Source organism: Hyla sarda, chromosome 1 (assembly GCF_029499605.1).
Source record: "Hyla sarda isolate aHylSar1 chromosome 1, aHylSar1.hap1, whole genome shotgun sequence".
Lineage (NCBI taxonomy): Eukaryota > Metazoa > Chordata > Amphibia > Anura > Hylidae > Hyla > Hyla sarda.
This window is the reverse complement of record NC_079189.1, coordinates 479,743,371-479,757,456: the sequence shown is the minus strand read 5'-3', so window position 1 is coordinate 479,757,456 and position 14,086 is coordinate 479,743,371.

Below are 14,086 nucleotides of genomic sequence, written 5' to 3'. Positions count from 1 at the left end.
GGTCTGTTTTGTTAATGAAATGTTAGATTAACACAGAAATTCTCTTTAGCGCTCACAATGTCAAATTACATGGCAGGTGGAGACAAATTGAAGCCAGATGGAAGGTCAGAGTCATTTACATCATCTCATAATATTTTTTTTTCCCTTTTTTTCCACCTTTTTGTTTATATTGTTAGTAGTAAATTAGGTCTCACTATTTATAATGTATGTTTACCTGATTTAGAATCCATTTTTTTTCTCCAATCTTTAAAGGGATTTTCTAGAATTTTCTTTTTGACTGTGCTAGAGAGCCTGTAAAATTAGTCAATGGTCAAGTGAAAAGAAGGCCTGTCTGTTTCAATGAGTGGAGCGACCGCTGGGTGGGAAAGAGATCATTCTCCCCAGGGCAAGGAATTGTAGTTTCATGAATAATGATGTGTGCGAGGGAGAAAAGTGAACTTGCACAAACAAGGGATCCAGGGACTTGTAGTTGGAGAGATGGAACTCACAAAAGGAAGCAGCAGCGCTATGGTGGACTTGCAACACGGCCATGTAGCCCAAGACTAGCACGAATCCTTCTTAAGCATTTCCATTACTGTCTGACAGGTATGTACTAAAGTCGCCTCCAGTGCGAGGTTTTATTTACTTAGTCATTCATTTATGTATTTTAAGTACTATGCCCATCGTGTGTTCACCTCCAGCAATCCCCTGGTCCCCAGTGTAATCCTTTTTCTGAGATGCAGCGTGACACCCTGGGCCCAGGAAGAACCCAGGTCCAATGTGTCATACTGCTGCTGAACGAATCACTGGCTTAGGCGGGATGATTAGCAATTGTAACGATCTAGCAATTGTTTATACAGCAGATGGGTTTGACAATGGCTTGTCTCTACTGAAATAAACATGGCTGAGCTGAACATGCATATTCACTGGAAGGTCTGAGGAGCTAATTTTGGGGTGATCTTGTAGATTGGTGCTTGTTTAAAGAACCTCACGATCATCAATGGATTGTGCAGCCCTTTAGCTTCTTTATTTGACAAATATTCCACCTTTGTAATAGGGTTTTTAGCCTTTCTCCCTATCTGTCCGTAAAATTTTGGGTGTACATTCCACGTACGTCAGGTACCTACTCAGTCGGCGCTCGTGTCCATAGACAGCAATGCATGTCCGAGCGGATTCTGCTGAAAGAATACATTTTTTTTCAGTGAAGTCTGGAAGTTTCAGCTTCTTGAAGAGTCTGAGGAGAGGTGTCCATCATTGGTGAAATGCAGGGCAGGAGAAGACCTTGGGGGAAATTTATCAAAACCTTTGCAGAGTAAAAGTTGACCAGCTGCTCATAGCAACCAATCGAATGGCTTCTTTCATTTGTGAAAAGGCCTCTATAAAATGAAAGAAGCAATCTGATTGGTTGCTATGAGCAACTGGTCCACTTTTCCTCCTGCATAGATTTTGATAAATCTCCCACCTTGACTATTCGGCATCTTGGACATTGAAAAGCTATTTTCTCAGTCATACAAGTATGTGCTCTCCCTTTCCCCTGCCGTTTCATTTTAAGTTTTTTTTTTTTTTTTTTTTTTTTTTTTCTTGCACATGTAACATTTTGCAGTTCGTTTTTGAAATTAGGCTGAGAAGCAAGTAGAATAAAATACAAATGGTGGATGTGCGGCTATGTTTCTGTTTCTCTATTTTTGTTTCACATTTGTAGTCTTTCCCCTCTTTCATAGCCAGCACTCCACCCATTTGGCCCAGGCGTTTCCTCCTAGCATTTTTCTAGCCCTCTGGCAGGGAGCACATGGTAGGTGTTCACACTGATGTGGTTGGTGTTCTGTGGTGACCGTTGTTGCTGTTATTCTTTGTCTGTGGGGTGGTGTGGTCCGCAGCTGTGGGCTTGGTCGGTTAGCAGTGGGGTTGTCTGGCCCCTGGGTCATACCCCTGTGGGCTTGGTGTCTCTGAGGCAGTGGTTGCAGCCCGACACTACGCCAGTGTTAGGTTAGGGATCCAATCTGACTAGGTGACCTTGATGTGGCGAGTGAACTTTTACTTTTTTATCAAAATGTATACTAACAACCTGTTTTTGAAATTATGCTTAGAAGCAAGTAGGTCAAAATACAAATGATGGATGGGCTATGTTTCTGTTTCTCTATTTTTGTTTCACATTTTGCTGTATATAACTTCAACGATCAATACTGTGCTGGAAACCTAAAGATCAATAATGTGCATGGCCAAAGGTTATATGAAAAGCCATTACACATATGGATGCACAAACTGCATTGTGAACTTCTAAATGATATGACTTCTTAAATATATTATTACTTCTAGTAGTGATAGGAAGGCATCATGATACATGGCAGCATTATTGCTCATCATGTCCATATGGCTAGTTTGGGCAATAAAGGTAGAACCTTGAAGACGAGACCTACTAATTTTCACAGGATGACCCCCCCCCCCCCCCCCCTCCCTTTCCCAATAGGTTTTAACCCCTTCAGGACGGAGCCCATTTTAGCTTTAAGGACCGGAGCGTTTTTTGCACATCTGACCACTGTCACTTTAAACATTAATAACTCTGGGATGCTTTTAGTTATCATTCTGATTCCGAGATTGTTTTTTCGTGACATATTCTACTTTAACATAGTGGTAAATTTTTGTCGATACTTGCATCCTTTCTTGGTGAAAAATCCGTAAATTTGATGAAAAATTAGAAAATTTTGCATTTTTCTAACTTTGAAGCTCTCTGCTTGTAAGGAAAATGCATATTACGAATACATTTTTTTTGGTTCACATATACAATATGTCTACTTTATGTTTGCATCATAAAATTGATGAGTTTTTACTTTTGGAAGACACCAGAGGGCTTCAACGGTCAGCTGCAATTTTCCGATTTTTCACAAAATTTTCAAACTCAGTATTTTTCAGGGACCAGTTCAGGTTTGAAGTGGATTTGAAGGGTCTTCATATTAGAAATACCCCATAAATGACCCCATTATAAAAACTACACCCCCCAAAGTATTCAAAATGACATTCAGTAAGTGTTTTAACCCTTTAGGTGTTTCACAGGAATAGCAGCAAAGTGAAGGGGAAAATTCACAATCTTCATTTTTTACACTTACATGTTCTTGTAGACCCAATTTTTAAATTTTTACAAGGGGTAAAAGGACAAAATTTTTACTTGTATTTGTAGCCCAATTTCTCTCGAGTAAGCACATACCTCATATGTCTATGTAAAGTGTTCGGCGGGCGCAGTAGAGGGCTCAGAAGGGAAGGAGCGACAAGGGGATTTTGGAGAGTACGTTTTTCTGAAATGGTTTTTGGGGGGCATGTCACCTTTAGGAAGCCCTTATGGTGCCACATGGCATACCATTTTGGAAACTAGACCCCTCGGGGAATGTAACATGGGATAAAGTGAACCTTAATACCCCACAGGTGTTTCACGACTTTTGCAAATGTAAAAAAAAAAAATTACCTAAAATGCTTGTTTTCCCAAAAATTTTTAATTTTTTAAAAAGGGTAATAGCAGAAAATAACCCTAAAAAATTTGAAGCCCAATTTCTCCTGATTCAGAAAACATCCTATATGGGGGTGAAAAGTGCTCTGCTGGTGCACTACAGGTCTCGGAAGAGAAGGAGTCACATTTGGCTTTTTGAAAGCAAATTTTGCTCTGGGGGCATGCCGCATTTAGGAAGCCCCTATGGTGCCAGAACAGCAAAAAAAAACCCACATGGCATATTATTTTGGAAACTAGACCCCTCGGGGAACGTAACAAGGGGTTAAGTGAACCTTTATACCCCACAGGTGTTTCACGACTTTTGCATATGTAAAAAAAAAAAATTTTTTTTTACCTAAAATGCTTGTTTTCCCAAAAATTTTACAGTTTTAAAAAGGGTAAAAGCAGAAAATACCCCCCAAAATTTGTAACACAATTTCTCCCGAGTACGGCGATACCCCATATGTGGCCCTAAACTGTTGCCTTGAAATACGACAGGGCTCCAAAGTGAGAGCGCCATGCGCATTTGAGGCCTAAATTAGGGACTTGCATAGGGGTGGACATAGGGGAATTCTACGCCAGTGATTCCCAAACAGGGTGCCTCCAGCTGTTGCAAAACTCCCAGCATGCCTGGACAGTCAACGGCTGTCCGACAATACTGGGAGTTGTTTTGCAACAGCTGGAGGCTCCGTTCTGGAAACAGTGGCGTACCAGACGTTTTTCATTTTTATTGGGGAGGGGAGGGGGGTTGTATAGGGGTATGTGTATACGTAGTGTTTTTTACTTTTTATTTTATTTTTTGTGTTAGTGTAGTGTTTTTAGGGTACAGTCGCACGGGCGGGGGTTCACAGTAGTTTCTCGCTGGCAGTTTGAGCTGCAGCAGAAAGTTTGCGGCAGCTCAAACTTGCAGCCAGATACTTACTGTAATCCGCCCATGTGAGTGTACCCTGTACGTTCACATTGGGGGGGGGGACGTCCAGCTGTTGCATAACTACAACTCCCAGCATGCCCGTTGGCTGTCGGTGACTGCTGAGAGTTGTAGTTTTGCAACAACTGTAGGCACACTGGTTATGTATCACTGAGTTTGTGACCTAACTCAGTGTTTCACAACCAGTGTGCCTCCAGCTGTTGCAAAACTACAACTCCCAGCATGTATGGTGCATGGTGTACGGTGACTGCTGAGAGTTGTAGTTTGCAACAGCTGGAGGCACACCGGTCGTGAAACACTGAGTTAGGTAAAAAAAAACTCTGAGTTTCACAACCAGTGTGCCTTCAGCTGTTGCAAAACTACAACTCTCAGCAGTCACCGACAGCCAACGGGCATGCTGGGAGTTGTAGTTATGCAACCAGCAGATGCACCACTACAACTCCCAGCATGCACTTTAGCTGTTTGTGCAAGCTGGGAGTTGTAGTTATACAACAGCTGAAGGTACACTTTTCCATAGAAAAAATGTGCCTCCAGCTGTTGCAAAACCATAAGTCCCAGCATGCCCATAAGGGAATGCTGGGAGTTTTGGTGGTCTGCCCTTTTTGCATGCAGGGAGCTGTTGCTAAGCAACAGCAGGAGGCTGTCACTCACCTCCAACGATCCACGCCGGAGAGTCAGTCCCTCGTCGTCACCGCCGCCGCCACTGCTCCTGGGGCCCCGATCCCAACATTGACTCCGGGGATCGGGGTCCCCAGCACCCAGGGTGCACGTCCCGCACCCGCTCACGTCCTCCGGAAGAGGGGCGGAGCGGGTGCGGGAGTGACACCCGCAGCAGGCGCCCTGATTGGTCGGCCGGTAATCCGGCCGACGAATCAGGGCGATCGTGAGGTGGCACCAGTGCCACCTCACCCCTGCAGACTCTGGCCGTCAGAGACGGCCCCGAACAGCCAGTAATTCCGGGTCACTGGAGACTGAATTGTCCAGCGATCTGCGGCGATCGCCGACATGGGGGGGCATAATGACCCCCCTGGGCGATATGCCGGGATGCCTGCTGAACGATTTCAGCAGGCATCCGGCTCCGGTCCCCAACCGGCTAGCGGTGGGGGCCGGAATTCCCACGGGCGTATGGATACGCCCTCGGTCCTTAAGGACTCGGGATGCAGGGCGTATCCATACGCCCCCTATGTCCAGAAGAGGTTAAGGGATTGTATGACAGAAACAGCTCCTCTTGCTCATGTACCGTGTGGTATTACATCAACCCTATGTAACTGGTTTTATTTATTTGTACACTACAAAGAAAAAGAAAATAAGCCTTAACGTTTAACTCGCAACAGACCTGAATGTTTTATGTGAATTATTCTACAGAACATGATTTATTCTGTTTCACATGCACACATTTGTCAAGTAGTATTAAAATTAGACCAAGGCAATTGTCATTAAGTATGATCTGCGTGGTTACATTGTTTAATTATTTTTCGTTCTATACAATGTTTAATCCATAAAAGAACACAGTAGTTTCCAATCAACTAAATGACTTTGTGACATAGTTATGACTGGGAAAGCATAATCTGTTAGCATAAAGTGATGTCCCACACACATTTCTGCTTTATCCAATAAATATATGCTTATTTTCATTTAGCTTATACACCCTGTTCCAAATTATTATGCAAATTATATTTAAGTGTCACAAAGATTAAATATTTAGTTTTTCAGTTTAACTCATGGATGGCATTGTGTCTCAGGGCTCTTTTGATCACTGAAAACAATCTCGGACACCTGTGATAATTGCCAGGTGAGCCCAATTTAAGGAAAAACTACTAAAGTTGGGTGCTCCACATTATTAAGCAGAGCACCATTTTCAAGCAATATGGGCAAGGAAAAGGATCTATCTGCTGCTGCAAAAATAGTTCAATGCCTTGGACAAGGTATGAAAACCTTAGATATTTAACAAAAAAGTAATTGTGATTATTGCGCTATTAAGAGATTTGTGGCTGATTCAGAACACAGACGGGTTAGTGCAGATAAAGGCACATTGAGGAAGATTTCTGCCAGATCCATGCATTGGATCAAGAGAGCAGCTGCTAAAATAACGTTACATAGCAGCAAACAGATATTTGAAGCTGCTGGTGCCTCTGAAGTCCCACTGACATTAAGGTGTAGAGTTCTCCTTCTATTCGGCCACCATTAACCAATGCTCACAAGCAGAAATGGCTACATTGGGCAGAAAAATATGTGAAGGCTAATTTTCAAACAGTCCTGTTCACTGATGAGTGCCGTGCAACCCTTGATGGTCCAGATGAATGGAGTAGTGGATGGTTGGTGGACGGCCACCCTGTTCCAACAAGGTTGCAACGTCAGCAAGGCGGTGGTGGAGTCTTGTTTTGGGCCGGAATCATGGGAAGAGAGCTGGTTGGCCCCTTTAGGGTCCCCGAAGGTATAGAGATGACCTCTGCAAAGTATGTGAAGTTTCTGACTGACTACTTTCTTCCCTGGTACAGAAGGAAGAACTATGCTTTCCATAATAAAATCATCTTCATGCATGACAATGCACCATCTCATGCTGCAAAGAATACCTCTGCATCAATGGCTGCTATGGGGTTAAAAGGAGAGAAAGTCATGGTGTGGCCTCCATCCTCCCCTGACCGCAATCCTATTGAGAACCTTTGGAGCATCCTCAAGCAAAAGATCTATGGGGGTGGGAGGCAGTTTACATCCAAACAGCAGCTCTAAGAGGCTATTCTGATATGTTGCAAACAGATTCAAGCAGAAACTGTCCAAAAACTCACAAGTTCAATGGATGCAAGACTTGTGAATCTGCTATCAAATAAGGGGTCCAATGTTAAATTGTAATGTGACCTTTTTAAAATGTTTAAAAAGTTAGTGTTGTTAAAGGAAAGCTGTCACTAAACAACCCCCCCCCCCCCGTACTAACCGGAGGCTCGCGCCGTTCGCCCATTATCTTCATTATCCTTGATATGCAAATGATCTAACTGGCACGGGTGGGGTTACAAGGCTCCATCTGGCCATGTGACTGTCAGCACTGCTCGTCTGCAGCACCGCCCGGCTTATGAATTTTCATCCCCTCCCTCCACCTCTCTCTCCTCCCCGCTCTGTACAGGACTCCACTGCGCATGTGCCGCTTCCTGTGTACACCCGAAAGCGGCCTTTGCGCAGTGGAGTCCTGTACAGAGCAGGGAGGAGAGGGAGGGGATGAATATTCATAAGCCAGGCGGTGCTGCGGACATCACAGTGCCAGATACTTTGTAATGACATTAGTCATTTCACCACAAAGTCTATGGCGAAACCAAAAATAAAATAATTATTTGTGGGGCAAAATTGAAAACAAAAATGCCATTTTGTAATTTTTAGCGGCTTCAGTTTCACTTTTCGGTAAAATTGACAGCTTATCTTTATTCTGTAGGTCCATCCAACCTACAGCACCAACATTAGTTTGTTTAAACTTGTCATTCTGACCCCCTATAACTTTTTTATTTTCCCGCATACGGGGCTATATGAGGGCTAATTTTTTTGCGCTGTGGTCTATAGTTTTTATTAGTATAATTTTTGTTTTATGGGACTTTTTGATCGTTTTTATAAATTTTTTAGGTGTATACAAAATTACCAAAAATATGCAATTTTGGACTATTTTTAATAGTTCGGACATTTACACACACGGCGATACCACATGTTTATATTTATTTTTGTTTACGTATTTTTTTTATGGGAAAATGGGGATGATTCAAACTTATTAGGGAAGGGGTTAATTCACATTTGTTAACTTTTTTTTTTACACCATTTTTTAGTCCCCATAGGGACGATTACATGCAATCTGATTGCATACACTGTTCAGTGTTATGCCATTGCATAGCATTGATCAGTGTAATATGTGCTCGATTGCTCCAGCCTGCTGAGGCTGGCTGGAGTAACCTAGCAACAATCAGATGGCGAGGAGGCAGGTAAGGGCCCTCCGCCATCCTCTCAGCTGTTAAGGATGCTGCGTTTTCATCAAGGTGGTCCGGATTGAACTGCCGGGAACAATTTTTTATTTTCCTTTTAGATGCGGCGATCAACTTTGATTGCTGTGTCTAAGGGGTTAATGCCGGGCATCACCGCACTTGTGATGTCTGGCATTAGACATTGGTCCAGGACCACCCGGCTATGACACGGGGTCAGCACGTGACCCTGCATCATAGCATGGGAGCGGGCGCAGGACGTACCAGTACGCCATTCGTCCTTAAGGACTTAAAGGGGTTTTTCCAGTAAACGAAATAAAGTGGTTATCCAGCCCAAAATTTTTTATATATTTGTCCCTTTTACCACTCCATTCAGTTGGGAGTGTCAGGGCCCCTTCCTGGAAATCACAGATACTCTGACAGTTGAGATCAGACTCTTCTTCTATTCTGTAAAGCGGGGGATACGTTTTTTCCTTTTGGCTGGATACATGTACACCCTAGTCCCGCTCCCACTGTATAAAGTGTGCTCAGCAGCTGAGTGCACTTCATACCCGGTGGGTCCCAATTGCTGTCAGCAACAAGGACCCACAGCGAATGCCAGACATCACCAATTAGACCAATGCCTGACTTTAATCGGCTTGATGAAAGTTGTAAGTCTAAATGCGATAAATTCTGTTGCTGGCTACCTTACCTGGCTCCTCGCCGTACGATCGGCACTCCTTACTGCAGGAAGCCATGTCAGTCTGTAATAATGGAGCGCTGATAACACTGATCAGTGCTGTTCTATGGAACAGTTCTATGGTTTGCAATCTAAAGACTAAAACATTTTTTATAAATGTGACTCACAATCCCCCCCCCCTCAAAAAAATGGTTGACCCACTTCCCTTTTCCCATTTTGTAAATAAAAATATATAAAGATATGTGGTATTGCAACGTGTGAAAATATAATGTTAGTTCAAGCGCACGGTCAATGGCATACACAAAATTCAGAATTTCGTATTTTTGGTCCCTTCATATACCATAAAAAAATGAATAAAAAAACAATCAAAAGAATAATGGTACAGATAAAAACTACGGAACACTGTGCAAAATAGTCACGCCCCCTCCCATAGGCTTGCATTGAGGGGGCTGAGCGTGACGTCACACGGCGGACGGAGCCGTGATGTCACAACGCTCCGTCCCTGTGATCGCCAGTAATCAGACCCGGAGCGAACACGCTCCAGGTACTGATTCTAACGCGGTGCTGCGTGCAAGATCACGGGGGTCCCCAGCGGCGGGACCCCCGCGATCAGGCATCTTATACCCTATCCTTTGGATAGGGGATAAGATGTTTTAGCGACAGAGTACCCCTTTAAGGACCAGAGCGTTTTTTGCACATCATCCCCCCCTGTCATCATCCAGACCCGTCATTAACATCCTCATCATCATCCCCTTGTCATCATCCCACACATCCCCCCTTTATCATCCCCTTGTCATCATCCCACACATCCCCCCTTCATCATCCCCTTGTCATCATCCCACACATCCCCCCTTCATCATCCCCTTGTCATCATCCCACACATCCCCCCTTCATCATCCCACCCCCCCCCCTTCATCATCCTCTTGTCATCATTCCACCCCCCCCCCCCCCCCCTTCATCATCCTCTTCTCATCATTCGCCCTCAGTGGTCTTCAACCTGCGGACCTCCAGAGGTTTCAAAACTACAACTCCCAGCAAGCCCGGGCAGCCATCGGCTGTCCGGGCTTGCTGGGAGTTGTAGTTTTGAAACCTCCGTAGGTCCGCAGGTTGAAGACCACTGCGGCCTTCGACATCATCCAGTCCCCTCTCACCCCCTTTAGTTCTGAGTACTCGCCTCCGCTCGGCGCTGGTCCGGTCCTGCAGGGCTGTCCGGAGAGGAGGTGGTCCTGTGGGATAGTGGTTCCGGGCTGCTATCTTCATCGGGGGCGCCTCTTCTCCGCGCTTCCGGCCCGAAATAGAGGCGTTGCCTTGACAATGACGCAGAAGTACGTTGGCAATGAACGCACCTCTGCGTCGTTGTCAAGGCAACGTGACTATTCTGAGGCCGGGCCCGAAGCGCTTAGAAGAGGCCTCCCCGGTGAAGATAGCAGCCCGGAACCACTATCCCACCGGACCACCTCCTCACCGGACAGTCCTGCAGGACCGGACCAGCGCCGAGCGGAGGTGAGTACTGTACAGAACTAAAGGGGGGTGAGAGGGGGCTGGATAATGTCGAAGGCCGCAGTGGTCTTCAACCTGCGGACCTCCGGAGGTTTCAAAACTACAACTCCCAGCAAGCCCGGACAGCCGATGGCTGCCCGGGCTTGCTGGGAGTTGTAGTTTTGAAACCTCTGGAGGTCAGCAGGTTGAAGACCACTGCGGGTGGGGGAGTTCACTCGAGTATAAGCCGAGGGGGGTGTTTTCAGCACGAAAAATCGTGCTGAAAAACTCGGCTTATACTCGAGGTAATAACTCTGGGATGCTTTTACCGTTCATTCTGATTCCGAGAGTTTTTTCGTGACATATTCTACTTTATGTTAGTGGTAAAATTTCATCGATACTTGCATCATTTCTTGGTGAAAAATTCAAAAATGTTATGAAATAATTGAAAATGTAGCATTTTTGTTTTTTTTACTTTGAAGCTCTCTGCTTATAAGGAAAATGGACATTTCAAATAAATTATACATTGATTCACATACACAACATGTCTACTTTATGTTTACATCGTAAAGTAGACAAGTTTTTACTTTTGGAAGACATCAGAGGGCTTCAAAGGTCAGCAGCAATTTTTCACCAAATTTTCAAAAATCTGAATTTTTCAGGGACCAGTTCAGTTTTGAAGTAGATTTGAAGGGCCTTCATATTAGAAGTACCCCACAAATGACCTCATTATAAAAACTGCACCCCTCAAAGTATTCAAAATGACATTCAGTGTGTTAACCCTTTAGGTGTTTCACAGGAATAGCAGCAAAGAGAAGGAGAAAATTCTAAATCTTCATTTTTTTACACCCGCATGTTCTTGTAGACCCAATCCTCTCAAAATTTGTAACCCAATTTCTCTCGAGTAAGAAAATACCTCATATGTATATGTCAAGTGTTCGGCGGGTGCAGTAGAGGGCTCAGAAGGGAAGGAGCGACAGAGGGATTTTGGAGAGTGAGTTTTTCTGAAATGGTTTTTGGGGGGCATGTCCCATTTAGAAAGCCCCTATGGTGCCAGGACAGCAAAAAAAAAAAAAAAAAAAAAAAAAAAACAACATGGCATACTATTTTGGAAACTACACCCCTCAAGGAACATAACAAGGGGTACAGTGATCCTTAACACCCCACAGGTGTTTGATGACTTTTTGTTAATGTTGGATGTGTAAATGAATTTTTTTCCCACTAAAATGCTGGTTTTCCCCCAAATTTTACAATTTTACAAGGTGTAATAGGAGAAAATGCCCCCTAAAATGTGTAACCCCATGTGTGGACGTCAAGTGCACTGCGGGCGCACTACAATGCTCAGAAGAGAAGGAGTCACATTTGGCTTTTGGAAAGCAAATTTTGCTGAAATGGTTTTTGGGGGCCATGTCCCATTTAGGAAGCCCCTATGGTGCCAGGACAGCAAAAAAAAAAAAAAAAAGAACCCACATGGCATACTATTTTGGAAACTACACCCCTCAAGGAACGTAACAAGGGGTACAGTGAGCCTTAATACCCCACAGGTGTTTGATAAATGTTCATTAAAATGGGATGGGAAAAGGAAAAATTTGATTTTTAACACTAAAATGCTGGGGTTACCCCAAATTTTTCATTTTCGCAAGTGGTAACAGGAGAAAATGTCACCGTAAATTTGTAGATACATTTCTTTGGAGTAAGGACATACCTCATATCTGGACGTTAGCAGCTCTGCGGGTGCACACCGATCTAGGAGGAGCAGGAGCACAGTCAGGGGCCTTGAGCTTTTACATAGCTGCCTATAGAGCCAGAACAGCCAGACCCCCCTCAAGGAGCGTTACATGGGGTAATTACTAAACGTTACATGGGACAATTACTAAAATGGGGTACACTAAGTTACTAAAGTGGGGTACAGTGGGACGTAAAATCATAAAAAAAGGTTGTTTCCAGAATGATGACCCAGAGCATAGCCAAAACTTAAAAAATATGCCCACCCCCTACACTATGCTGTGAATCATCATTGTGGGAATGTGATGTGTGTGGCAGTCCCTAACCTGTTGCCTCAAATGCGGACCCCGCTCAGGTGGAAAGAGAGCGCTGCACATTTGAGGCAACATAAAAAAGTCCCCGATGATAGTGACTCAGTGACCCATGACCCATTTTTGGAAAAAATACCCTCAGTGGTCTTATCAGGTCTTATCAGAGTTTTTTGGGCAATTTAGTGCTTTTATGGTGTTAAAATTTGGAATATACTCTGGACTTGGTACATTGGGCTCAAATTATGGGACATTAAAATGAAAAGGGAAAATTAAGTACTCCCTGTACATTACATTAGGGTCGGATCCCTGAAGCAGTTTTTAATGCAGAGGCCCGGGTGATCGGGGCAAATGTCACATTAAGTGGTGGTGTCCTTCTGTATCCCCCTCTTGTGACACACTCTGTATTTTTTCTGGGATCGTCAGGGTCGGATCATCATTGGCGCTCATTGAGCGGCTGCTCCGGGCACGCAGGGGGCCGCTGTCACATTCGGGGCATTTCTGTGTCCCGAAAAATCTTTTCAGGACACAAGGATGTCCCGGCGGTTATCTCTCTGCGGCGGCCTACAACACCTGGGCATGCTCCTGATGAGGTGGCAGATGGTCCTCCCAGACCTGGGCTAAAGCATCTGCCAACTCCTGGACAGTCTGTGGTGCAACGGGGTGTTGGTGGATGGAGCGAGACATGATGTCCCAGATGTGCACAATCGGATTCAGGTCTGGGGAATGGGCGGGCCAGTCCATAGCATCAATGCCTTCCTCTTGCAGGAACTGCTGACACACTCTAGCCACATGAGGTCTAGCATTGTCTTGCATTTGAAGGAACCCAGGGCCAACTACACCAGCATATGGTCTTACAAGGGGTCTGAGGATATCATCTCGGTACCTAATGGCAGTCAGGCTACCTCTGGCAAGCACAAAGAAATGCCACCCCACATCATTACTGACCCATCGCCAAGCCGGTCATGCTGGAGGATGTTTGTGATGACTGGTTCTGCCTGAACCCATAGGGTCAATGATTTCTAGCCGTGTTGTTTTTGATTGCTGGGACAACGCCTCTGTGCTCCTGGGTGTGGTTAAGTTTGCTGAGCCAATTAGAGTCCTCCTGTTTGCAGCTCAGGCATATATAAGGAGGCCCTTTTCAGTCATTCTCTGCTTGTGATAGTTCTTAGTAACTTACCTAGCTATCCCTGTACTCATTCTGTTTGTTCTGGTTTTGTGACTTTTGGCTTGGCTTTTGACTTCCCTTTGATACTCTGTTACTGTAGTTCGTGCTCTCCAGGTTTAGACTCAGCCCTCTGACTATGTATTTTTGTGTGTGCGTGTTTAGGTTTGTTTTCTGTTAGTCGTGTACCGCCAGCCTTTCCCGACTTTGTCAGTTTTGTAGTTTATGGTTTTGACTTTTTGACTGTCCCTCACTTATTTAGGAAGGGACTGTCACCGTGGTTACGGACCTGTCGTCTAGGGCAGGTAAATAAGTAGGCAGGGACAGGGGAGTGGGCGAGAATAGTGTGCACTCCCTCCCTGCCCAGACATGACATTATCACAAGCCCAACT